The sequence below is a fragment of the Chenopodium album genome, chromosome 20 (genome assembly GCF_948465745.1).
Source record: "Chenopodium album chromosome 20, dcCheAlbu1.1, whole genome shotgun sequence".
NCBI lineage: Eukaryota > Viridiplantae > Streptophyta > Magnoliopsida > Caryophyllales > Amaranthaceae > Chenopodium > Chenopodium album.
The window spans coordinates 24,422,401-24,447,974 of NC_137853.1; the positions used below are offsets into that span (position 1 = coordinate 24,422,401).

Sequence of the window (25,574 nt, forward strand, 5' to 3'; positions counted from 1 at the left end):
GTAGTTGATGGTGGTTGGGAACTGGTGGTGGTTGTGGCCCTTATGGGTGATGAGAGAGAAAAAAATAAAAGAGGAAGAGGAAGATGGGGTAGGGGATATAGTAAGGGTATCGATGTCCATTCACCTTAAATGTTGGCGGTTTTGATAAAAATTGTTGGCGGTATTTAACACCCCCCTAACATATTTGTAATTAATGTTTTGTTTTTTTTTTCCTGTTTTATTTATGAGAATTGGTTGTAATTAATCCTATAATAAATCTTAAATGGAAGAATTTGCCATGTCAGCAATCCACTAGCACACATATTAACCAATTAAAATTATTTGACTCCTTAAACACCCAATTAGATTACTTATTCACAAATTATACAATTATTCACCCTATACATAATGTTATGCATTTATTCCATATGAATATATCATTTTAAAACGCCCAAAATAGTATATGAGACTAACAATGTGAAACGGAGGGAGTACTAAAAAATTCTACTATGGACCAAAAGTCAAACTTACCAATTGAGTTTGATGAAATTGCACTCGACGAAAATCAACCCAAAATAAAAGCTCCCTCTCAATTTCTCTCTCTTCTAACGCTCTCTCATCTCGTCACATTCCAGAAAATTCTAGATCTATGGTTAAGCAAACCCTATTTATAATGTATGTATATATATTCCCCACTCTATAATTTTCTCTGTTTCACAAGTTTTCTAAAAATATTTATGTACCATGTAGATCTACACTAACATTGTGCCACATCACCATTAGGATAGCAACATTTAATCCATGTCATTATCAAATCTATAAGATTCGAACATTGAAGCTCATGAATATAAGATCCCATTACTTACCATCTTAACCAATAATAATTTAAATCCTCTGTATAAATGAATATGTTTTAAGTAAGCACAACTATGGATAAAATAATAATCCCACCTTTTGCTCATCCTCTAAAAACAATCTCACCTTTGAGTATTTTGGAAACAATCTCACCTTTATATCCCATATTTCAAAATGAACCACACTAGTTTTTACTTATATATAATCAAACATATTAATAACATTAAATGTTTTTCAACAAAAATAAATATACAAATGCCACAATTAAAAAAAAATGAGGAAGTATGAAGGATACTTTTTTTTTTTTATTTTTTTTTTTTTTATTTCGAGAGGGGCATGATCAATTCGTAAAGTTCGACCGTCAATTGGCAAAATTTGAAACTACCACACAACAGCAGAGACAATATTAACCTAAATAAAATTACAAACAAGTACTTCAAAAAATATAAAACAATATGTGACCAACAAGCTCAGTTTTTGTTCTTAAGATTAATCATATAAAGTGTTCTATATTACGTATCTCATCAGGAAGAGAATTGTGCTCCCATGTAAACATAACTGATTCCTATAACTTCCACAAGTAGAAGTGAATGTCGTAGAGCCCTTAGTCCCTAATCTAAGATTCTAAGATAACTCTCTTCGCCTTGCCCCATATCAACCCATTCAATCCAATTGAATAAGCCTTCGTATAATCACGTCCAAGGCTATCATTGAGAGCAAACTTTATCCAATTCCCGACATCCCTGCCTTAATAAACTCATCCATTACAGTGGGGGCTGCTCAAAGTACAAAAATGCAAATGTAGACGAACATATTCATGTTTACAAAAGCAGTCTATTTTCCTAACAATGAGTGCATTGTGATACTTTGAACATTGATCATTTAATCTTATTTACATATACATCAGTACCCTACCTGAGTCCATCCTTATAGGTCAAAATTGCAAGACTTTGGCAGGAAGGGATGAATTTAAGCTCGTAAAATTCCAGCCAAATGACACCAAACATTATGTCCTATAAACAAGGTGTTGTCATGGGTCATCCTCATTGCAAAACTTGACCATCGAACATGTAAAAAATTCCCATCTTTAACCCACAAGAAAAACAAGGGTGAGAAGGTCATACCAGTAACAAAAAATTGGCTTCCAATAACTTAGCTCCATATGATGCAGTATTTCTATCCTTCTGAGGTAGAAATAGCAGGGGCATCGACATATTCAAGTTACACATCTATGTTCCTTTGCCATATTTTTTATTGCTTTTTTTCATGAACATTGACAAATGATCAATATCTCCCCCGAATGAAGGGGTATCACCCATCAACCATTTTACGGCCTCCGCAGCAGCATCTTTTTCTGCTTGCTTCTTATTGTTACAAGGTTGGCCAACAAACTCCAAGCCATTGAAATTTACAGTAGCGCGAAATTGGTTGTTTTTCAGTTGTCTCGTCTTATAAGCAGGTGCTTCATGTCCTGCCCTTGCAAGCAAAGTTTGCAATTGATTTTTGGAATTATCATCACCGCTCTTTTTATCACCATGAACACTTGTCACTTTACCTCCCTTTTTTGACGGTACTAGCCCTGACGACCAAAGACAAACCTACCCTCACATTGGTCTTCTGATATCAATAATCTTATTGCAGATAAAAGATCCACAAACCTACGTATGTCGAACTTGGGATCCAAGAGCTGAATTACACAACAAAATGATTAGCAAAACTATGACGCAAAAAAAAGAGCACTCTAGTGTGAAAAATCAAGCCAGAATGATACCATGATCTAAATTAGTAAAATCAAGTAAGCATTGTTCACCTTGTAATGAATTAGCTCTTCAAGTTCTCTTTTCAAGCAGAGGTAGATGTCTGCTAAGCCAGGTTTCATAAAGAACTCTAAGTATCCTCCCAGCATTTTTAGGTGTCCATCCTAAAGAAAAGCGCAAAAATAGACAGAACACTAAATCACTGAGCCTCGGAAACAAGGTAAAAGAAAGAAACCCAAAATTAGAAAAAAAAGCAAAAATTTACCTGTGCACCCCTAGAAATGTCTCCTCCAAACAGTAATAACACGGAATCTGAAACTGCTGTTGAATCCCTCAGGAAAACAGAATTGACCTTTATCTTCTCATTGAAGACTAGCCATGGATATGGTATTTTTGGCTCTTGCGCATTCACTGAATTCTGTGGAAGGAAATAAATAAAGTTAACAGTACCTGCATGTCCAACTTCAGTACTCAAGCATTTGCACATGAAAATTCTTACCGAATACAAAAGAACCTGTCCATCTTCCATTGTTTTCAGCATTATTGATCTCTCTTTATTCTGCACGAGTATAACAAAGTTCAGCTCCTAATGTTGGTAAAACTATACACCACAAAACATTTTTCCTTATTTTTAAAAAGCTATTCAACATAAGTTCCACAAGTCACAGAGCACAAAATTATTTTGTGAAAAGGCAAATCTAGTTGCGGAAAAATGTACTGTTAGTTTTGAACAAGCTACTTACAACAACGGAACAAACACCAGGGAAAAGACCAGCACAGATGATTGCTCGAACAAGATGCTCATCATGGCTCCACTTATTTTGACTTTCATTATCGAGCTCAATAAGACCTGTATCTTTAAGTAATGAAAAGAACTGCTTCCGCAGGGAATCAATAGCTTTCAATGTCTGGGCAGACAAAAAATTTCTCCAACAGTATTCATAACCAGATTGTTGTTTTTCAGCATCTTTCCATCCTTCATAAGCTCGAATAAGGGCAATATGGTCACTGAACTCACGGCCGGAGAACTGAGCCTTAGCTGACTCAGCGAGCTGCATAAAACAAGCAATAATCATGAATTTCAATCCTATGCATGGGTTAGCAATATGCTATTTGGGAAAAAGCAACTCAATGTCACATTGCCCTTCTATTTCTACTGTTATAAATAATGTTCAGGGTATAAAGATCAATAATCATGAATTTCAATCCTATGCATGGGTTAGCAATATGCTATTTGGGAAAAAGCAACTCAATGTCACATTGCCCTTCTATTTCAACTGTTATAAATAATGTTCAGGGTATAAAGATCAAGTTAAAAAATAAAAAGGTACAAAAATGATAAAATTAGTAAACAATAAGCTTCACAAATACTACCTAGCCCAACAGTTAAACACCTGCAGAATTCTCGGAGGCGCCAGGTGAACATCCTATTTCAAACCACCCGTTAATGTCTTTTTTTGAGATTTGAATGTCAATTTTCTAATATTTTGTAGATATTTTACAATTGCATTTTATAAGTTTCAGAAGTCAGGTTCATTTTCCATATGTATTTAAAATAGGTGTCGTTTTCCAAGGGATCAGTGCACATTTTACTGGTGTAATTTTATTTTATTTATTTTTTTTTTTTTTAAAAAAATATGTAAGTTAGTGTCACTTATAATAGCTCTGTGTCAATTTAACAAGTGTATGCCATTTTTAATTGATTTGCACCATCCTTATGGTTCATTTTTATTAATTATAGTTGATTTCTTTAACTTATTAATACTTCCATTTTATTTCATTTTTGGCAAATGCTATTTTACAAATATACCATCACTGGACTTTAGACTCACCACACTTATCCACTTGCAACATTTTCATTTTGGGGACCTGACCACATCTGACAATATTTTTAATTGCTACCTACGTTGTTGGGTTATAGTAGGTGTTAACATCTTTATGAAAAGGAGGTAGTATGTTGAGGCTTTTTGGGTCAGAAAATTTCTAAATGATACTTTAAATAAAAAAAGGAATTACATGTCAATGTATACACAAACCATTGCAAATTTATACACTACCATTCATTTCCTTGCTGCCAATCCTTACTTTAAAGGTCCAGACTCCAGACAGTAGGGACCTTTATAACAAGGCTCCTAGAGGGCCTCAAGCTCTCATTAGCTAAGAAATACTAAACACAATGATAGTACAGCATTGCCGTAAGTAAAAGTTTCCATGTGATATATATAATGGCATGACTACAACACTAACATCTAAGATGCCTCTATATTGTATGGAAAAAAAAATCCCATTCATTTCAGCACAAGTTGCTGCAGAACATGATTTACTCAAGTATGGTGAAATTTTGATATACAAACAGAATAAGAAACTGTAAGAAAACCACCACATTTATAGATAACTTACATCCTTCTTGTCAAATGGCGTCATGAAGGGGTCTCTAACACTTAAACCAGCAACAACAGTCATTACTGGGTCTAAGCATTTGAACATAGCCCCCAATATTAGCATCTTCCCAAGTTTGGGCTCCACAGGAAGCACAGACAAGTTTTGACCTGCATGGTGACAAGAGTTTATACAGTTTTGTGGTGCAAGATCTCTAATCACAACTCATGATAAAATCTTAGGTTGGAAATCTGGTTATTTCTGATGGTGAAAAGAGCAGAGAGGAATATGAACCAATAGTATGCAACAGAGATTTTCTTAACTACTTACCAAGCACAGTAAGATTTTCGTTTTCGTCCAATGCTCCAATGATTTTCAAAAAATCAACAGCATTTTGAACCTATAATACCAACCAAAACAACTATCAAGTTATTTACTTCAATTGCATCAAACGAATGACATTGCCAACAGAAGAGTTATGCAAACTATGCATGCACTGTTCAGAAACAAGATACAAATCACCAAGATGATCAGTAAATGTGGGAAACCAAGAATAATACCGACAATGGCTCAGGTGGTTGCAAAGCCTTCGATAGAAATTCAGAAATACCACCAAGATCTAAGCTTTTAATCTGAAGACAGAGGGACTGTAGGGGTGTCCTCAAAAGTTCTGGCAACTGATAATCACTGAAAGCATCGTAGACACATTTGGGGTAAAGATGGTAACACTCCCCGGACTGAACACGACCAGCTCTACCTCTTCTCTACAGTTAGTGAAAAGAATTAGTATTTGAATAGAATTTAAAAAATGTGAGAACTAGACATTAGTTTAAGAAACTGCAATCAAATAAGTATAATATAGCACACAATAAGCATGTAAAAGAAAATTATAACAAGAAAGCTGTAAAACTATACAAAACATAGATAGAGCTCTGACGATAATGCTGAAACACCATCTGGGTTTTTTGGTTTTTTTTTTTTTTTTTTTTGGGGGGGGGGGGGGGGGGGAAGAGGTGATTAATCAGCAAGCTATAAAATTTTGAATTTAGTAATAAGTGACAGATGCATGTATCAGTCTGGTTTCAGATTAAGTGACATTGACTATTCGTTTCAGATTTGAGTATTTTGGGTTTTGATGACAAATAAGATAAACCTATTGCATGCCCCTTAGTTGATACTCTCTAATTCTCTAAACAAGTTTCATTTTTACACACATTAACGTGCTACAAGTGTTCTAATGCCTACCTAGCTTATAAGATCAGCATGTGTACTATAAAGTATAAACTCTATAAAGTATAAACTTGGAAGCCATGAAAACAATATTGACTATGTATGCAGTAATATCAAAATCTTCAGTTGCTACTACAAAAAATCTGCAAACAATTGAATTTTGGATTTTGTTTCTCCTGTCATAGCTAGACCCCTACACTTTCATCTTTTGACTCATACTCTCCTTTAAAATTAAATCCTTCAAAAAATCCAAAACAGATGAAGATTCTTAACAAACTCTCAAGCTTTAACCCACTGAAGATATCCAAACTTACACCCATTAAAGAAATTGATTTTACAAGAAAGACGACCAATCATCATTATGCACATCACAGGGGCTAATTATCAACACTCAATCAATCAATCAATCAATCAATCAAAGCCTTAATCCCAAAAGTGGGGTCGGCTAACATGAACCAAATTTGATTATTCCGTGTAGTCATCAACATAAATCTTTCTCCTCCATCCCTTACGATCCAAAACTTCATCCTCACGTAAATCCATGCACTTCATATCCTTCCTCACTCCTTCCAACCAAGTCATCTTTGGTCTCCCTCTTCCTCGTTTAATCCCTCCATGGTCCCACTCTTCCACTCTTCGCACCGGTGCACCCTCGGGTCTCCGTCTTACATGTCCAAACCAACGCAGACGATTTTCCCTTAATTTATCTACAATGCCCGCCACACCTACTTTCTTGCGAATAACCTCATTTCTGATTCTATCTCTTAAAGTGTTTCCACACATCCACCTTAACATGCGCATTTCCGTAACCTCCATCTTTTTAATATGCTCTTTCTTAGAAGCCCAACATTCTGTACCATAGAGCAACACTGGTCTTATGGCAGTCCTGTAGAATTTTCCCTTCAACTTTAAGGGAATGCTGCGGTCGCATAGCACTCCCGTGGCCGCTCTCCATTTAAGCCACCCTGACTTAATCCTGTGGGTCACGTCTTGATCAATGTCACCATTCTTCTGGATGATCGACCCTAGGTACTTAAAACATTCACTCATGGTCAAATCCTTTCCATCCAAACTCACCACTTCATTGCTTGTCCCCCTCTGAGTGCCAAAACGACATACCAAATATTCAGTCTTACTCCGACTTAGCTTAAACCCTCTAGATTCCAACCTTTGCCTCCATTGCTCCAACTTGACATTAACCCCATCCTTAGTCTCATCCACCAAAACGATATCATCTGCGAACAGCATACACCATGGAACCTCATCTTGAATTGGTCTAGTTAATTCGTCTAGAACCGTTGCAAAAAGAAAAGGGCTTAATGCAGACCCTTGATGCAATCCGATTGTAATAGGGAAATCTTTTGTCAACCCTCCGCATGTCCTCACATTTGTTGACACATCCCGATACATATCCTTAACTAGGTCTACATACCTTCGTGGGATACCTTTCTTCAACATTGCCCACCAAAGTATCTCTCTTGGCACCTTGTCATATGCCTTCTCTAAATCAATAAAGACCATATGAAGATCTTTCTTCTTTACCCTATAAAACTCCATCATTTGTCTTATCAAATGGATTGCGTCCATAGTAGATCTCCCAGGCATAAAACCAAATTGGTTATCTGAAATGCTTGTGCATGCCCTCAACCTTTGTTCAATCACCCTTTCCCACAACTTCATAGTATGGCTCATAAGCTTAATTCCTCGATAGTTAGAACAATCTTGAGCGTCTCCTTTGTTTTTATAAACCGGGACCAAGGTGCTCTTCCTCCAATCTTGTGGGATCCTTGTAGCCGTCCATATCTTGTTGAAAAGGTTTGTTAACCAATCAATACCAATCTTACCCAAACACCTCCACACCTCTATCGGTACCCCATCAGGGCCAACCGCCTTCTTAGGTTTCATCTTCCTCAGTGCAATCTCCACCTCTACTCTCCTAATCCTTCGCACATACTCCATGTTGATTTCTTCATCACTCATAGAGGTATCTCCTATCACAACTCCATTACTTCCATTAAATAATTCATCGAAGTACCCCTTCCACCTGTCCTTGATGCCCTCCTCTTGCACTAGGACCATTTGGTTCTTATCTTTGACACACTTCACCATGCCAATATCCTTCCTTGCCTCTTGTCTTCTCTTTGTCATCTTATAAATGATCCTTTCTCCCTCCTTGGAATCAAGCTTTTCATAAACCTCCTGATATGCCTTTTCTTTTGCTTGGCGAACAGCTGCCTTTGCCTTACTCTTAGCCTCCTTATACGCTGCAAAGGTTTCATCACTCCTACATTTTCCTAAGGCTTGATAGCATTCCCTTTTTTGCTTAATTACTGCTTTCACCTCTTCATTCCACCACGAAGTATCTCTCTGTACCGAAGTTCTTCCCCTTACTTCCCCTAAGACCTCTTTGGCCACTCTTAGGAAACAGTTCTTCATTCGTAACCAGGTCATGTCCGGATCCACCTCTCCATCCCAATCCGCTTCTTCAATTACCTTTTCTGTAAAAACCTTAGCTTTTGCATCCCTTAGGGTCCACCATCTTATCCTTGGTTCTTCTTGTCTAACTTTTTTCTTCGCCTTCTCTTTCAGGCGAATAGTCATTACCAATAGCCGGTGTTGGGTGACCACACTCTCCCCTGGGATAACCTTACAGTTTATGCAACTTTGTCTATCTATGCTCCTTGTGAGCAGGAAGTCTATTTGAGTTGCATTTGCTCTATTCCGAAAAGTTATCAAGTGTGAATCCCTCTTCTTAAACCAAGTATTAGCCAAAATTAAATCATATGATTGGGCAAAATCCATAATAGCTTCACCACCGGCGTCCCTCTGCCCATACCCAAAGCCTCCATGGACACTCTCATAGCCATCTCGGCTCGCCCCAACGTGCCCATTTAGATCCCCTCCAATATATAACTTCTCTGAGTGGTGGACACCCTGCACCACCTCGTCTAGGTCCTCCCAAAATTGTCGTTTCTCTTCTGCATCTAAACCCACTTGGGGAGCATAAGCACTGATAACATTCACAATCTCCTTGCCACATAGCAACTTCAGCCTTATCAACCTATCGTTCTTCCGATAGACCTCGATCACCTCTTTTGCCAACCTCTCATCGAGAACCACACCAACTCCGTTCCTAGCTCCACCATTCCTTGTTCTGTGGCTCGTTTCTTGCCCAACATACCATACCTTATACCCCAAAACCAAGCCTCGAGCTCCTTCTCCTGTCCATCTTGTCTCTTGGAGGCACATGATGTTCACGCGTCGTCTTTTCATTACTTCTACCAATTCTGCTGATTTTCCCGTAAGAGACCCCACATTCCAAGAACCAATCCGCAAACTAAATTCTTTTCTCCCACGCTCCCTCCTGATCCCAACTCCAAGTCCTTGATTATTTGACACCACAATTGGGCAATATGGCGCGTCGCTTCTGGGCGACGACCTAGCAACCCTTACATACTTATCACTGCACCCGGGTCTGGGAAGTGCAGCGCGTCGCTCAGTAGGGAACGCCCCAATGGCACGCCCTTGCTCATTTGACACCACACTCGGGCAATGTGGCGCGTCGCTTCTGGGCGACGACCTAGCAACCCTTGCATACTTATCACTACACCCGGGTCTAGGAAGTGCAGCGCGTCGCTGAGTAGGGAACGCCCCCACGAAAATATCTGTTTGGCTCATGTCACGAAATTATCAACACTATCAGCCATAAAATACTATCAACACAATAATCAAGCACTTCTAATGTTCTATTATTTTAATTATCATATACCAAGAAAATATAAGTGACATTCAATCTAGAAATAAAAAGTAAAGTTAGGAAAAAAAAAAAGGAAAAAAAAAACACTATATTAACCATACAAAAGCCCATGAAGCTATTAATCCCGAAACAAGGATACAAAATTTTAACCTTTATAGAACCCAATACTTCCTCCAATCTTTATACTTCCTAGCTTTTTATTAGTCGACACATATTCGGAAGTTTTTTATAGTTGACATTTCTATTGTAGGTATTAAGTGTTAAATTGTCAATTATACCCATGAAAGTCTTCTCACTCCTCTCTTCTCTCTCTTGCCTTCACCCATAAACCCATAACAAAACCTTCATCATCATCTCCACCATTCTAAACTTTCCAGAGATGATCACCCCATCTTCCATTACCACCACCACCACCACCACCATGATCCCCATCATCAGCTTGTCCACAATCCCATTTTCTTTTTCTTCCACCGCCATTGCCATCCCCACCTTTTCTCCTATTCATTGCCACCACCGCAGCCTCCACCCCTATTCTTTCTCCTTTTAATTGCCACTGCCACCTCCACTCTCCTCCCTTCTTCCCTAATTGCATACCACAACCACTTGACGAATTCTAACATATGTGAGACCATGGTGGTCGGATTTGGTCGGAAATTCCAAATCTAAAACCATACCTAAATTCGACCTCCATGATGCGCAACAGTGGTTAGTGGATGATGAATTTTTCTCTTTCTTCAATTTACTCTATGTCGAACTTGGAAGTGGGTATGACTATATGAGTTGAATCCATCAATTTTTTTTAAAAAATAATCAAATAATTATTTTAGATCTAAATTTTAAGTAGTTTTACAGAGTTTATTGTTGGGTTGCCATGTCAAAGTGTGAAGGAGAAGGAGAATGGGTTTGTTGGTTGATGGGAGGGTATTACTATCTTTTGCCTACATTTACTACATTTCCTTAATTTGCATGCCAAACCAAATGGTGCCAACTAAAAAAAATAAAGAAAGTATATTACGACAATTGCGTTTTACGGATGTTTCACATTACTTACAAGTTACAACAATGGCCTTTTAAAAAAGTCACATTTTACAAAAATTCTCTATTGGGAAGCATTTAACACGTAAAGTAATTACGTTTCTCTAGTCTATTTTCTTTTCTCACTCCTCCTTTTACACAATCACAGGGTAACGTTGGACCACCCTAACTTTTCTCTCTTTCTTAATCTTTGTGCCCAACCCAATTGTTGCAATATACTTCCTCCATTCCCTTTTAAATACAACATTTTGACTTTTACACTTTTCATATACTATACTTTGACTAGCTGTGTTGATTTATGGTTAAGAAAAAGTATAGTCACATGGGATCTTGTTAGATTCATCTTGCTTCATAGTTTATTGATATCTACTAGTAATAAAAGATATTAATGATTGAAATAACACATTGGCAAGCGTGAAATGAGAATTGCTGCATTTGAAAGGGAACGAAGATCGATTATTAATCACTTCAGCAGATGGACCCACCAAATTTTCAAAATTGTCAAAAATAAACAATCACCCAAAAGTTCATAACTTTCCAATATGATACATAACCCAACTCCGAGAATAAAGTATCCCTAAAAAGATTTAAATCTTAATGTCGTCAATCGCTCTTGAAAGAGTTGTTTAACCATACTTTAACGCTGAATATGCCCCTAAAACTAGCCTCAAACATTATAAAAAAAAATGCCAAAAAAGTGACTTTTATTGAAAGACCTTAATCACAAATGACCCCAGATATGAAAATCAATAGCACAATGAAAATTGAAACTTAGAACATAGAAACATAATAACACAAAAATTATGCAAATCAGGATCAGATGTATCATGTGTAATCTTACAGCATCTAAAGTATTTGTGGGAAACTGAAAACAAAGATATAGCCACGTCCCCCATCACCATAATGTTCAATATTTCTTTTGTTTCCGACACTCACGGCATAAAACATATGTCCCATTCCCATGCTCTCTACAGTCCACTGTAAATTCACTTTAATGATGTAAAAAGTAAAAACAGCTCATATATCAGTGATTGCCCGAAGAATATGTAGCAGCTTCCAATAAACAAACATATTTACCACCAACTTTTCTCATCAAATAAAGCAATATTAATGCAGTCTCATTCAAAGATCAAGAAGTAGGCAGCGATAACAATAACAGTAATGAAAAAGCTTTAGAAAGAGTAGTCGAATTATGCAATTAGTATGGTTGACCATATTAACATCAGACTTTAGTTTTTACCTGCCGAGCAGCAGCTTTTGAGATCCAGGTTGGTAGCAAGCAGGGAGTGTTATTCAGTGCATCATATGATGTCTCTTTTGCCTTACCACAATCGACAACGAAGACCACATCATTTATGGTGATACTAGTCTCTGCCATGTTTGTCGCAAGTACTATTTTCCTCACTCCTTCTGGTGGCCTATCAAATATCAACCTCTGCATCCAAAATAGTTGAATAACACATTAGTGTGACCACGATGTACAAAAAAAGCTCAAAACAAATATTAGACGAATGATAAAAGTTAGATCAAAAACCAATTAAATGAATTAAATCATTCCATAATGAATTTCCAAGATGGAATAAATACATTGTTACATCAAAGAGCCTTAGCTTAGGTTGATTGACTTGATGTAGAGAACTCACACATCTTTAGGACAACTTGTTCATATGTGTTTGCGAAGTTCTAATTTTGGAAATTTGGCTTGTCTTCTTGTTTCCAGTGCCATTTAAGAATTTCATTTAATGAAAAAGCATGCTCTTTAAGCTTCAACGCTGCTAGCATGGAGCTGTGTTGTATTTAAAATCTTTTGGAGTATGGTTAGATGTTATCCTAGGTCCTAATCTAGGATACTATCGTTAAATTGCTTTCAAGTGATAGTTTGTGTTTTGACCCCAAATTAAACACTTAGTGTCTAGGAGTATCTAAGGGTTTAATCTCAAAATAATTAGCTTCTAGGAGTGCGTTAATTAGATTAAGGATTCAAATCATAAGTTTAGAAGTGGATTTGTGAGCAAAAATATCGGTTCGATTCGTTCCATCTTCAAGAATCTTATCAAGATTGGATCTTTGTTTCAAGATGGTGGTTTTCTAAAATCTTGAGTAGACAAGGGATTGGGATCTACATCATGGCTTCAACAGACGCTGCAAGTAATCACAACCTTGTCTTCATCATTTCTAAAGGGACATCTTGTGTTGGCTCCAAATGCTAATAACAATGGGCATATTCACCATTGTCATATATGTACATCTTTTGAGGAAAAAGATGAAATTCCCTATTGCATTGAAAGTTCTAGGTTATTATTCCTATATGGTGGACTTCAAATAAACAAACCTCTTTATTTTTCGATGTTTATAATTGCTTGTTTTGTAGGTAAGAATTCTGTAGAAACAACGATTCTTTATATACTAGGAGGCCAATCTCAATCTCAAATGTGACATTCGCATTATATATTCAACTTTGATCATTACTTTTACTATAATACTCCCCCGGCTGGTTCAATTTAGTGTTATTAATCATGGGGTAAATACAAAATAATCTAACAAGATCCCACATCACCACAACCTTTATATGGAGCAAAAAATATCAGCAAAAAACTCTATGTAAGGTCTAGGTGACAATTGACATCATATCATTAGCCTCCCTAAAACAAATTTTTTTTTTTTTTTTTAATAACAACAACAACAAAAAACCAAAAAGCCAAAGCCCAAAGTAATACAAAGTACATACAGTACAAAGTAACTAAAATATGGTTTTTTTTTTTAAGGTTTATCTATTGGTTTATCTAGAAATCAACACAAGTACTATAATATCAATTAAAAAAATTATATAATATCACTTTGAAAACAATATGACTATATCCATACACACAGTAATATTTACAAAATTGATGATTATTACTAATCAAATACAAAGTATTTCGTACATTATTAGATTTTTGACGATAGGTATTTTTTATATATTTGCTCCAATAAATATTTTTTGAAGCTATAAAATATATTAAACATGATAGCAAATGGGATGTATTATATACCCGTATATTCCAAAGGTAATACAACTGAAATATACTCATAATTTAACTTTATTTTACATAGTACAAACTCTCTTCCGTTACTACACATCAACGGGGTAAAAAGCTTTAATCGAGATCAAATCATCAAACTCAAGTTGATAATGTTTGTGGCGACACAATAGAGTCAAAATCATCTCAACTCAATTACATAATCCATAATGTTTGTGGCGACACAATAGAATCAAAATAAATATTATTACCTCCATTTCTTATTTTGTACAACTTTTGCCATTTTTGAGGTGTTTCAAGTTATGTGCAACAATAAATTTATTTCCTTTTATAGTAAATATTTTAGAGTAAAATTACTTCATTAGTCATTGCCCCTACTTAAATATTCTCAAACTCAATTAACCCATCAAAACAACAATATTAAGTTTTAAACTACCATAATTTAATTAATGATTCCATCTAAGCTACCCCAAAATAAATACATTCACCCAACATCATTCATCATTTATTCCTTGAAAATATCATCTCTTTCTCATCCTCTTCTCTGGCCACCACCACGGCACCACCACCGTTCAACTCTGACCGCCGCCACCACCAACAACGTTCAACCGCCGGTTTCCTCCTTTTTTTCTTCTTTATTTGATTTATCACCACAATGAAAGCATAGAGTTGAGGTTCTTATGGTCGACCATGAAGATTTCAGATCTAGAGTTTTCATGGTCAAATTTGACCAAATAAAGCCATAATTGATGGTGTGAAGGTAACGAATAGCCCTTCTTATCTTTTTTGTTCATATTTTAAGGGTGGGTCGTGGTGGTTTTGGAGGTAGTGGTTTCAGGGAGAGGTGGGTTCAGTGAGAGAGGTGGACCGTGGTACTTTCGTGGAGAAAGAGTGGGTTTGTTGGCCTGGGTTCGGTGATAAGGGTGGGTGGATTGTGGTGGTTTCGTGAAGAAAGATGGGTGGGTGTGGTGGCCTGGGTTTGGTGGTTTCGAGGAGAAAGAGTGGGTGTGGTGGTTTTGAGGAGAAAGAGTGGGTGTGGTGGGTTCGGTGAGAGAGGGTGGGCGGCGGGTTTGGTGGTTTCAGGGAGAAAGGGAGGATCATACTGGTGGTCTCAGGGAGAAAGGGAGGGTGGGTGTTGGTGGTAGCGATGGCGAGTGGTGGCAGCTGGTGGATGGTGTTGATGAGAAAGTGGGTGATGGTGGTGGACTGGTGGTTGTCCTTCATTTAGTAATTATCTCATTTTCTCTATCCTTCCCTTAATCACATACGGACATACCCATTGATTTCTTTAACAACCATTAAGAAAATTTGTCTTGTGAAACGTGCGACTAATTTTGTTGCACAAAATAAGAAACGGAGGCAGCATAATGTTTGTGTTAATGGGAAACAACAATAATAATGGTTAAAGGTCGCATTATAGATTTCAATAGATAAAAATAAATATATTTAATACTACAAAACTGCCAAGCATGTCTAAATTATTGTGAAGTGGTCATTTATAAATGATAATTAACATAAGTTCTTTAGTAATATAAAAATAAAAATCAGATACAAAGGGAAGACCACTACACATTCGTCAAGGAAGATTGAATTGTTTCTAATTTTTTTAATAGGAATTATTTCCCTTGTGATATTTTTCAGACTATGTAATCAAGGTTTGCCTAAACTAGAATGAGGGCCATTTATTGGACGTACTCAAACTTCTGAAAGCATTCATCATAAAAGCAATGAAGTACATACAAATTATCAGTAAAAACATACATGTTAAATAAAATTCTCAGAGAGAGAAATCAACATTATTACCTGTTCAGCACTAGCCATGGAACCATGGCAAGCAAGCAACAAAACCCTGCTAGGATCTCCAAGCAAAGGATGAGCTTGGAGCTGGTCCTTCAAAGAATTAATGTCCTCCCAACCAGTCATAAAAACTAAGACCGCACCAGGTCTTTCATTCTTACATATATGGGATAGTACGTGCTCAATGAGATTAAAACCAATCGAATCTGGGTTCCAGCAGGACAATGAATCTTGAGTCCGATGACTATACCCATTATAATCAGCAGCTTCTAGTGTATCCTGCCCCATGTTCAGTATAAGAAATAACTTCAGCACAAAATTAATTGGTATAAGAATGCTGTCTAGAAATGGCATAAGAATCTTTCATACCTCTACTGCTGATGCAATTTGTGTCTTTCTCTTCCTCATGGTTTGTTTCTGCATTTTCCATACCTTTTCTTGACCATAATCATCAATCTGATTATAGGGGGTCAACCTATATCCTGTAGTTTCCAAGATATTCTCCAGGTAGTGTGCTCGTACAGGATATGTGAAACCCTGAAAATCATTAATTAATGAGAGTTCACGAGCTTAAATCTTCTCCACCATCTCATCCTTTCATATTGGCATGGTGATGCTTTTTTCTTTATCGACAAAGCTCATAAGGCTGATACCAATATTTAACTTTTGCTAGACATAAGCAATCATAACTTAATTTTTAAAGTTCTTTCAATCACTTCTAAATACATACGAAGTATGTAATATGCATATGGTTTCAAGCCATTACTACAACCAGATCAAAGACCAATACACTTATCACAACATAGCAACTTTGTCACTGGAATTAGGAGGCGTTTGTTTAGGGGTATTCTGGAAAGGGTAAGAGAATTAATCAATCAACAAGGTTCATTCCCTTAGCTGTTTGTTTGGTCTATTTTGCCATTCTCTTTCCCCTTAGTCCTCCACACCCATTCCCCAATCAATCAAAAGGATTCACTAACCCTTTCGCTCCACTATGCATGCTCACCTTGACCCACAGTTGACCAACTCCTTGACCACTAAACCCCTCACATCAACCCTCAACCAACATCCCAACGTCCACTGTCTCCGACCCCTCCACTGCAACCACCTGCCACCACCACTTAAACACCACAAAACCTACACAGCAACTGATGAAAACCCACCAAACCACCACAAAATCCACAGAGCTACCACCCACAACCAATCAAACCTCAACAAACACCACCCAACCAACCACCTTGAAAAACTACCCACCACTCGAAAACCACCCACCCAAACACTAGCCCATACCTACAAAAACCCTACCCACCCATCAAAAAATCAATTGGAAACCCAATGATCAACCTCCACCCTCAAAAATCCTGCCACCACCCATGAAAACCCTCATGGAACCTACGAAAACCCTACTTAGCCGCCTGGAAAACCATCCCTGTCCAACCTCAAATTAGATCCAAGAAAAGGAGAGAGAGAAAGAGAAATCATCATAGGGGCCAGTCCGCTGCCAAAGATAGAGGGATGAGGTGGCCTGGTCCATTGAAGTTGTTGGGGTGATCCTATAGACTATGGGATGGTGGTAGTTGAATTATTTTATCATGTTGTAGCTGTTGTTGGTAGCTCTATAATGAAGGGATGATGAATTGGTGGTGTTAACTTTCATTTCCATCTCCTTTCTTATATTCACAGAAACATCAAAGGTTTGGGACTTTTTCATTCTATTCTCATTATACCCCTTTCTTTTTCCCTGGCCTTATCCCTTCCCTTTTGAAAATCAAATGGCCCCTGAGTCATTAACTTTTCAGGGAATCATATCACATCTAGAATGTAGAATGTTCAACCGAAGATTTTTGCATAGTTTAAAGACAGGACCCTAACTATTATATTTTATTTGTTGTCTTTTTAAGAGTTTTGTTAGGTTGGAGAATACCACAGCATGCATTACACATAATTTTCTTCAATTAGAGAACAGCTACCCTCTTTTATCCCCAAGCTAAAACAATCATTTTGTTTGACACAGAAGATAGTACATTTTCACACTTGTAATATTTGCAAGAAAAAAGGACTTCAAGGATGCATTCTTTTTATTTGGTACTTAGGGTAAAGGTAAACTATCATGAAGAGCATGAAGAGCATGAACCAACCAATATATATAGAGCAGATGAAAAAAGAACATTAAATTTATAGTGAAAAAAAGAAAGAGCCTAACCAAAAGATGGCAGGTGGGTGGATATAACGTTAATATTGATTAGGCCAACTTAATGAGATAATCTTCTTGCTCATACCATTTAGGTACATCAAGATAAGCCACAAAAAAAATAGCAATATACATTTTAAATAGTTGCTGACAGAAGAATAATAAAGGAGAAAAGCAACATAAATTACTAGACTAAAATGGATAAAAAAAATACTTCATTCAAAATACTTGTAGCCAAGCTTCTTGGCATACATCTTAAGAAAGATAATAGAAAGGGTTAATGGACATATTAATGGAAATATTGTATCACCTTAACATCCCAACCCAACCCTCTTACCGATTTTTGAGATATTTTGATTAAATAGTCCATTTGCCCTTTGTGCTCTCTTATACAATTGTGAGCCAAGAAGCTTGATTTAAGGAATAGGTGATTACACCAAAATAATTCAAACAACCCCTAGTAAAAAAGAGTGTCAATACATAAAGCTTCTTTTAATCCATAAACTTACAGGAATATGTAGCATAGGAGCTCCACCAAAGTAAGAGGAAAATAGCTCAGCATTCAGGGTTGCGCTCATCAAAATCAGCCTCAAATCTGGCCGACGTGGTAGAAGATCTTTCAAGACAATCAGGAGAAAATCTGGCAAAGTTTGCAACAGTAAGACTTTTCTTGTTCTGCTACAGATTAAATAAAAAGGTAAAACTACTAGCATTACCTTCATTCATGCCACGTTCATGAATTTCATCAACAATGACATGGGTCACACCCCTTAAATTTCTGTCAACAAGCAGTCTCCTCAACAGTATACCAGTAGTACAGAAGAGGAGGCCTGTATCCCTTCCTTTAATCCCCTCCAATCTAATTTTATAGCCAACCTGTCATCGGAAAGAGAATAAAATAACTTGCTACAGAAATTGGCCACATTCTTATAGAGCTATACAGATATTAAGGTCAGAGCACTAAGTGGAATTAGAATAAAAAAAAAATAGAAACTCACTGATTCTCCAAGTTGTTCCCCTCGTTCAGCAGCAACCCTCTCTGAAACAGCCATAGCTGATATTCTTCTTGGTTGTGTACAGATGAGGCTACAACTAGCTCCACGAGCAGCTTCAATTTCAGACTCTAAGATGTATTGAGGAAGTTGAGTTGTTTTACCACAACCAGTTTCACCAGAGACAACTACTACCTGAAATTTTTTATTTGGAGACAATTTCGAAGGCATATCAGGACCAAATTAGGATAATGTTTATACATATAGGAGTGAAAGCTAAGCACAAACAGGAATCCAATTGAATCAGCAAAAACAAATGCAAATCATCAATTAGTAAACAAAGCACTGACTCCATCAAAAAAGCTAAAGATAAAGAGCTGATGAAGCCATTGTTTGTAGGTTAATCAACTTCCTCAACTAAACCAACTTCCTCTGTAAAGAGGGGGTGGTGCTGACACTAAATTCTACACAGAACCACTGATTGTTTATCATGCACAGTTATTTTGATTAAAAATATGTGAACTACATTCCTTTTAGTGAAGTTTTTTTTATCCTCTATTAAGTTGCTGTCACCACTAGGCATAACAGTTGTTTACTAGTTATAAGGTGAGCATGAAGTATAAAAATATTAAAAAGATGCTGATAACATAAGTTCCAAAGAGATGGGACAAATAATTTGCAGAAGAGATTTGAAGCATTTTATTTATCTTCAACATAGCAGCTATTAAACAGTTTGTCATATATCTGGGCCCCCCTACTTTGCCCCCCTTAAAACCCTCATTGACAAAATTCGATAAATGATTTGTTGGTACAGAGTTTAGAAGAACGCATTCAATGCCAACAATAAATAAAGCCTTTAATGTCTTGTCACTAACTTGAACTCTTTAGTATTAAAGAGAGCAACACCTAATAAAACTTATCAACTAATGATGAATAGAAACCTGATTTTCTGAGATGGCCTTCAATAAAGCATCCCTCTCTTTGTATGCAGGTAGACTTCTTCGAAATTCTAGCATCTTCAGACCCTCCGATGATTCCTATACCAAAAACACCATCATCATTAATCAAAATAATCCATTAACAAAAAAAAAAAATATGTAACCACTCAAAATGCAAGAATTTGACACAGGATGGAGGGAAGATTCAAGGGCTATCTGAGCATCTTCCGTCTGATTCAGAGATGGGTCAGATAATTTTGACTTTTGAGACTAACAAAGCCAGACTTTTATAACAGATCATTTAATCATTCAAGGCAAGGGGAAAAGTTGAATAAATTTAAGAACATGAAAACAATTAGGAAAAGCCAGATATTCCCAAAAAAAAGGATAAAAAGAAAGAAGCAGATATGAATTTCACTCTAAACTACATATGTCTGACGTTGTTTGGGTATATGACGTCCCCCCATAATGCAATCGGAATTTGTGGGTTCCGAAACGCAATTCAACTTGATGAGCCATGCATCCCATTTTAACAATCGGATGACCTATTCATTGAGGGTGATTATTTGCTTAGAATTCATTATATTTTGTTCAACGAGCATTTCTGATTCCCTATAGGTAGCGTTCCATGATCCTGAACCCATGCCACAAATTTCATTGTACCACATATCATGTAGCATTGCGCCAAGACACATCCCAAAGTAGCTTTGGATATGAAGATTTTGCATGTCATTTGGCTAATATGAAGTGAGATATAATATACTTCCTCGGTTTTTTTTCCATGCAGTTATATTTTTCCATCATATATAAATAACTAAAGATGGTCAAAGCATAGGATCTCACCACTTCAACAGTGCAAAAGGTGAATATGCTACAAGTCATACATCTACTTGATGTGATGAAGAGTGCTAATAAGATAGAGGAGCTAGAGCACAGAGCTCCATTTATTTGGGGCAGTTCGAAAATTCAGATTTGCACTTAACAACTGAATTCATCAGAACCTTAAAGCATAATCTATATGTAAAGCAGGTAGCTCAGCAGATTAACAAAAAAAATGAAAATTTAAGTAGGATCTACATCATAATAAAGTCTTGGTGCCAAACTGCCAATTATGATTGTGGAACCAGTTATACTTTCTAAAAATTTATGGTTTGTAAAATATGAGTATATTTCAGCATAATCTGTTCTGTAAAACTCATAGGCAGGTTCGCATCTTCTTATGAAAATAGCCCATTTTCATACCAAAATAAAGGGTATTGCATTAAGAGAAAAGGATGAGGGCTATGAGGCAGCTAAGCATTGGATCAAATTGAACTGGATAATATGTTTTCAACATTTAATGACAAAGGAAACTATTGCTGCAATTACACTAAATTCAAGGTTTTTTTTTCCTTTCTCAATCTTCTCTATTCTGCTACGTATTAAGTGTTCTCAGCAATGCAGTAAATGGACAATAAAATGGAACGGACAATAATGCAATTAAGGGAAGCTTAATAACTTGATGATCAGTAAAATCATACTAAGTACAAACTTATCACTCTTCTCTTCTAGGGGTGATATTCCTTCCAGTAGAATTTTCTCTCTCTACAATCAGCATGCACTCACTGGTGCTCTCTTTCCCTAATTATAACAGCAGCTCTCCTCTGCATTGCTGCAAAATATTCCTATTAACAAGCTAAAAACTGATTATCACACATCCATCCTTCTATTATAAACTTTGAAAACTAATTTCTTTTCTGCTTTTACCTTATTCTATACTTTATGCTTTTACCTATTTTTATACTCTATGCTTTTACCATTCAGTTCTTGGGACACTTTCAGGAATAGACTGAATTGTGGGGAACTTGGGTTTATTTGTAGCAAATCCCCCTGCTGTTCACCTTTCAACCCCATGATCTATCACATTGCCACATCAATGGCACATGGAATGTAACTAGATTCTCACCCAAAATGACAGCTATATAATGTATGAAATGCTAAAAAAAGACTTGCACGACAACCAAGGATACTACCAAAAGTTAGTAAAAATATTGAAAGATAACCTGCCACTCTCGCTGCTGAATCCGGAGTCGCAAACTTTTCTCTCGAAGCATTTTCTCTTTTGCAGCACTCATCTGTGTTGTGGGTTCAAGATGGTTGTATCCCTGCTTACCCAATGTGGAACTATTTCTTGACATGGAATAATTTGTAAAAGTCTCCTTATTAAGGGAATTTTCAGACAGGTGCCTTTTCAGAAGAATATCTACATCCTTTTGCAGATCGTAACTAAGTACCACCTGTGAGACCAACATTATCAAAAGATGGTCTTCCTATCAATACAACTATCTAGAACAAAGAAATTTTCTAACTTTTCTTGCAGAGAGAAACACGCGTAACAGAAGATACAAGAAAGCCACATTACCTCCCTTTGTGGCCGCTTATCATCCAAGTCATGGCGATAATTTGCCAAAGGAACTTTACTAAATACAACCACTTTGGAATATTGACGGCTGCGAGATGAAGTTATTCGTCATTATAAGTCACAAGAACAATAAAAGTTGGTGAGGAAAAATTATTTATAACCAATTGGTGATACCTGTGCAAACCCATTCTGGTTGCCATTGCAGAAAGTTGCTCAAAGTCACGCCTGTCCTTTCTCTCTCTAGACACCACTTCTTGTTCATCTTTATTTCGAAGAAGCATGGTCAATTTCCATCTCCACTCATCAATGTTGTCAAGTGTTGAAGATTGCTGAGAGCAAGGCCTGTGTTAGTGTGTAACATCCAAGATCTTTGGTTCATTCAAAAAGTAGGAATAAACAATAAATGTGTAACAGACATGAGACCCAAATAAGGAGCTTTTGAAAAAACAACCATTCATGTTGTAATACCCCTTTTCAAACTTACCAAGAGAGGTGTTCATAAGGGACTAGTCAAAACGAGAGGAGAATAATAAACAAGAACTTAATCTGAAAATAGCAATAATTAATATTCTTCCCAAATCGCCCTCAAATACACAAAAGTACTTTCTGTCTATCCCTTCCCATTGAGCAACAAGTAAACAGATAGGGACTTTTAAGTTTACCTAAAATACCACAATAAGCAATTACCTTTGCTCTACAATTTTTTTTTTTCTTTTTTTCTTTTTTTTTTCTGGAGGGAGGGCCATGGTTACCTCAAAACACTAGAAAGAATAAATTGTAAAACGATAGCAAATACCTCTCTTCTGCTTACCCTATGTGCCCTGCTATTAGGGCTCTTAGCTTCAACAATACTCCTGCCAAAGTGTCATTTCAAGCCTTTCCTAACCTTAGTATTAAAGGGCACAAGGCACACCAAAGCGCAAAAGTCCTTGGAGCCTAGGCGCAAGGCAAAGGCGCACACCTTTTGTAGGTGAAGCGCACGCCTTTTGTAGGTGAGGCGCACTTTATTCTTATAAAAAAATAAATAATAATTTCTATTACATCCCTACCTTAAAAAAAGTTTGAGAAAACTCTTAAGAATAGTGCATGGACATTTATATCCCTAAAAATGATCTTTTACACATTTGCCCCCATTGAATTCAAAAGCCGTAAAGTATGTTGTCTCTTTTTTTGAAACAAATGTATGTTGTCTCTTGAATCACCAAAATTGATCAACTATTTGTGTTTATTTCAATTTTTAAAACATCTTTTATTCTCTTCACTTTTTTGTTTTTTCTATTAGGAATATAAACACTATTTAATACAAGGTATTCTAAATTAATTTTAATATATATGGTGTAGAAAAATTACAAAGTATATGATTTTATGATGACTTGTTTAATTTATTCGATTAGTATCAGTAAGTATTTAACAATTACCTTGCAAATAGATATAATAAAATACCATACAAATATATGCAAAAGGCATAAAAGGTCATCAATAAAGGGCTAGCAATCAGCGCGCTTAAGCGCGCGTAAGAATCCCTAGTAAGTGTAAAATTGGAATTATGTGAAAAGAAAGGGCCATGTGATCAATAGCTTGGATTCTTGGAATCGAATAGGGGGATATGGGATTTCTCTCTCCTCTAGAAATGAATTAACCTACCCGTCACAATATCCCATAGTGTTTTATAGAGAAAAGTAACTTACACAATAGCTATTGATGCTTTACAACATAAGGCGCAAAATTAGGCGCAAAGGTGCAAGAAGCAGCCTAAAAGAAAAGCGCAAAGGCGCACGCCTTTTGTAAGTCTTCGAGCCTCACAGACCTAAGGTGCCAACTCTTGAGCCTCATTGTGCCTTGCGCCTAGGCACGCCTTTTAAACTAAGTTTCTAACCACCTTCAATTTCTACTTCAGCTTCTCCATAAATGTACTTTCTCCTTTCGAAGCAACAAATGCTCGAATTATCCTCCAACTCAAGCGGCACATGTTTAACGACTCCTTACTCCCAAAGTTTATCATATTCATCCACATTTAAGAATACTACAGATTCTCATACTGCTTCGCTTTTGCCCTATTATTTTCCCTCGATTATTTCGTTTCAAATTTTATTGGATTATTAGGTAGCATCTAGAGAATGATACTTAATGCAACATTTCGCTTAGAGGACAGATCAGCAGTTACCCTTCCAATTATTTTCTAATTTTCTTATACCAAATTCACAATCTTGTATCATAAATTTCATTAACTTTTTGATTTTCCAAGGGAATTCTAAATGTGAATCACGGGTACGCGATTACTCAGTGAAGTTCCTCCTCAATTCAACAGCTCTATACATGCAAGCCACACATACTCTAATTCCTATTCAATCATAATACAACACAACCTCACTTTCCATACGCGATAACACAGCGAAATTCCTCTACAATTCAACAGCTCCATACATACAAGCCACACATATTCTAATTACCATACAATCAAAACACCATAATACAACACAAACGCACTTCAAACCATATGATACAAAGAAACATATTCAAAACTGAAATGACAACATTATGCAATAAAAAAACAACTCACCAATTGTTTTCCAGAATCATATTCACGGTCGGACTCGTCTTCGGAATAATCATCATACGCAAACCTCCCAAACTCCTTAGTTTGCTGATACAAATTCGGGTTGCTTCTCTGAAACAACTCAAAAGACCTTCTGGAACCTCCAACAGCCGAGACCCTACAAGAAGCAATTGGGCGCCATTGAAGAGGCCTGAAAGCTAGGGTTTTAAAGGATTTATGTTTCCCAAATTGGAGGAGAGAGAAAGGTCTTGGAGAAATGTTGTGGAGGTTTCTAGAGGGTTTAAGGGACATGACGAGGTGTGAAGTTGTGCGTAGGTAGCCATGAAAGAAGGGAGAAGAGCAGGGCATGACTAGTGAGAAATGAGTGTTGTTGGTTGGTTGGTTGGTTGGTTGGTTAAATTTGAGGGAGGTTGAAGAAGATGATGAGATTGTGCGCGCACATTTGGTGTGGGTTGTCGGCGTTTGCGTTTGCGTTTGTGTGTGCGCCGGTGTGGTGGGAAAATGAATGAATGAATGAAATGGAAGAAAGGAGAGGAAGAGAGTGGTGTGTGTTTCTTAGGTGATGTTTGGTTAACAAAGGACCGAGGCTTGTTTACTTCGGCTTAATTTCAGTTCAATTCTTAATTTCCTTTTCATTTCAGCTATAGCAGTTCAGTTCACTTCAGTTCAGCTCTATTCAGTTCAGT

At 36.8% G+C, this 25,574-nt stretch overlaps 1 pseudogene across 1 annotated transcript; it reads right to left on the bottom strand.

Annotated features, from left to right (window-relative positions):
• Positions 1 to 1,231: 1,231 nt before the first annotated feature.
• On the bottom strand, positions 1,232 to 25,424 carry LOC145597294 (DExH-box ATP-dependent RNA helicase DExH3-like; annotated as a pseudogene). The gene is made up of 19 exons (XR_014103315.1): positions 24,892 to 25,424; positions 22,506 to 22,660; positions 22,332 to 22,419; positions 21,973 to 22,206; positions 19,934 to 20,029; positions 18,999 to 19,187; positions 18,717 to 18,876; positions 18,510 to 18,640; positions 16,179 to 16,346; positions 15,816 to 16,088; positions 12,233 to 12,427; positions 5,531 to 5,734; positions 5,301 to 5,370; positions 4,992 to 5,140; positions 3,335 to 3,643; positions 3,091 to 3,150; positions 2,857 to 3,009; positions 2,645 to 2,755; positions 1,232 to 2,521 (listed from the first exon to the last, which is right to left on the bottom strand). The product of XR_014103315.1 is annotated as a DExH-box ATP-dependent RNA helicase DExH3-like (transcript).
• Between the last annotated feature and the right edge of the window lie 150 nt (positions 25,425 to 25,574).